The following is a 3,226-nucleotide window of genomic DNA, read 5'->3' as shown; positions in this document are numbered from 1 at the left end:
GAGAGAGAGAGAGAGAGAGAGAGAGTGAGTGAGTGAGTGAGTGAGTGAGTGAGTGAGTGAGTGAGAGAGAGTGAGTGAGAGAGAGTGAGTGAGTGAGAGTGTGAGTGAGAGCGAGTGAGAGAGAGAGAGAGAGAGAGAGAGAGTGAGTGAGAGAGCAAAAGAGTTATATCACTGATGAAACATCAAACCATAGGTAAACCAAAATAATTCCTCCCGTCCATCACACACATACACAATACAACACACAAATCCAAACAAGATTCTACATACAGTATGTGGCCGCACACATTCTCACAAGGTCATTCTGCTCTAATAATGAGAACATATTTACAGCAATGAGATTTCCAGGCTAATTTCAATTTGACTTTAGGGCTGTCGCGATTGGTCGATATAATCGACTGCGTCGACGTTGATAATTAGTCGACATCAATATTTTTGATCGACCAGTCGTTTTATATCATTTTACCTTCTAAATTTCGGAACCGATTCCAGTCTTTGTCCATCAGAAAAGAACACCTAATGGCCACTAGACCACACATTTAGCGACTCTTAAGTCATGACTGGATATTCTGCTGAACCATCAAGTCTGTCGATCTATTTACTGATATAGATGGGCAAGCTTGGAGTTATATTCCGTTTTGTCAAACGCAAGGCAGCCAATATGTTCACTTTTCCTTGTTTTTTTTCAAGGTCATGCGCTTTTTGTTCATGCATGCAATAATTGTTAAATCTTTTGGAAAATAAGAGTTAAGAGTTAACTGAGTGATTGTTATTGGTAAATTATTCCAGAAGTAAGAAACTATTTATCTTTATATTAATGCACACTTAAAGAATGCGAGCTGTGTTAGGAGCACCAAAAGCACTGCATCACTATAAAGGAGACTAGTTAGCTTTACCCTGAAGAAAACAGCAAATTAGTAAGTAGTGAAGCAAGTTTTCCGTTGTTTATGATGAGCATATCTCTGAACTTTTGATCATCCCGTGTATGTGTCGCGTTTGCGTTACGGAGGCAGCTCACATGAGCAGCAGCCCACCGGGGTAAACTCCCGCATCTTTGATATGTGAACTGTCTTTGTAGTGTTTTTTGTGGAGGGAAAGATGTGGGCGATTTATTTCACCTCTGCCGGCATGCCCTAAACATCAACTTGGCACTATAAATCGCTGTTTTTCAGAAATAAACAAGCACATTTTGCCAAGATGTTTTCAGACATGACAGACAAGATGTTACAGAATAGTATTTTAACGAAAAAAATATTTTTATTTTTGGATATTCCTGAAAACCTCCCTGTGCGACATCCGACATGTTTTCCCATGATCGCATCACCTTGACTTTCTTCCGCGCATTTATATATGATTGAATTTGACTCTCCAAAGTATGTGAAAAACAATACATATGATCATATGCTAACTCGAGTGTTCATGTATGTTCTCTATATTAGGTATTGTGGCCAGTCTGCTTCATTAACGGGTTTTCGTTCGCTTTGCTTGAGCTTTTAATGCTTTTTGTTCTGTACCCTTTCACTCAAACGCATATTTTGGATTAAGAAACTCAGTATTAATTTCTGAAAATGCCACATTTTAGCCTAATATATAGTGATTTTTGTTGCATTTGTTTTGCAGTTCCAACATGCACAAAAATACAAATGAATTATATTTCATTTCTGTGTTCCGTTGTAATTTGTATTGAGGCTTCGTTCATTTGCACTAAACAGTCCAAACAGTTAGCTTTTAATTATTTTCTTTTGACTATTTATATTTAGCTTTTTAAAAATAAAAAGACTCATTGCTGCTTGTCGTTCTGCATTTATCAATAAATTACAAAAAGCATATATTTTTCTGTAAAACGTCTATCTTTGTAATTTAACAATGAAAAATTTGTCATTTAGAATATTCAATAAATTAGTCGATAGATTAGTCGATATAAAAATAGTCGTTAGTGGCAGCCCTATTTGACTTTAAAGTCACTATGAAACAGAAGTTGCGATTGACTTCTTTTCCGTATCGTGACGTGTATCAGAGCGAAATTAGAAAAAAAATGTAGGGCGGGGCTTCATTTTGCCCTTCCCTTCTTGATTGGTTTGTTGTAAGTTGGACCTGGAGGGGATGGCTAAAAATGGCTGGCCATTGGACAGTCAGTATAGTCCTACCTCTTTTCTGTTGCTGACGTCACGTGGTGAAGAGTTGTTGTTGAGAGGGGGAGAGGAGCTTTATGTTTTTTGATGAAAGATTACAAGTGCAAATGAATTGTTTAAAAACAATGGTGTGCACGGATAAATCATTTATACTAATCACTGCAACACCGTGTAAAACGCATAGAATTTTCCTGTTTGATTGCATGGTGACTAAGTGCATTATGTATTATGCATGATACACTCATGGAGCATGACATCATATCCTGTTGCTCATGTTTGTTAGATGGGCATAAACACATAATTGCCTTTTAAAAGGTGCCTGGTAGATAATGTATTTCACTGGTGCAGATAAAAACACCACGAGAGCAATGTTGCCATTGTGAGACTGAGACGGGAGGTCACATGACATGTCAGACATCATCATTGGCCGAAACGAGGCATAAGATGAAGGTTGATCTTTTTCAGTGGCATGTGAAAGGCTTTTAAAACCAGCCTGGCTGTCCTAAACCCGGGTTCAATTGTTTGTTTGAAAGTGAATCTACTCTCACCTGAACATCCGTAGGTTTAAGGGAATTACAATTAAAACATTTTAAGACTAATTTATCATCACATAACATTAAAGCAGTTCAATCTAAGGTACTGAATGAGATCAAAAGAACGAGGCAATGTGACATTTGCTTTTAATACTCCAGTTCTATAAATCTTGAGTATTAAGACATTTGAATATTTTTCAGGCACCCATGGACACTGTCAGCAGGTGCGACATGCGTATGTGTGTGTGTGTGTGGGAGAGCTGATGTGTCAGAGGGAAATGTTCTCGACAGATTCTGAGCGGATGATGTGATGATTTGTGATCACACACTCACAAACACAAGTATGCAACATCAAGGTCATGACGTCCTTCTAGTGAAGATCAGAGTGAGCGTGATCGAGCATGACACACGTTTGATGGATTAAATAAAGTTCTGAATAAAATAAAACGTACACCAACACCATTTAAATCTTCTACACATTTTATTAACATGTAGACAATATATTTCACTAAATATTATACAGTATGTATATAACAATTTTGTGAAAATGTGTTTTAATAA

At 37.3% G+C, this 3,226-nt stretch overlaps 1 protein-coding gene across 2 annotated transcripts in view; it reads right to left on the bottom strand.

The window, feature by feature from the left end:
- fam168a (family with sequence similarity 168 member A) overlaps positions 1–3,226 on the bottom strand; it is a 49,951-nt gene that overhangs the window by 14,398 nt on the left and 32,327 nt on the right. The gene's annotated exons all lie outside the window — the stretch shown is intronic.

This window comes from Triplophysa rosa, linkage group LG12 (assembly GCF_024868665.1).
Source record: "Triplophysa rosa linkage group LG12, Trosa_1v2, whole genome shotgun sequence".
NCBI classification, from domain to species: Eukaryota; Metazoa; Chordata; class Actinopteri; order Cypriniformes; family Nemacheilidae; genus Triplophysa; species Triplophysa rosa.
The sequence above is the reverse complement of the archived record's forward strand: the minus strand, read 5'-3'. Positions and strand labels throughout refer to the sequence as shown.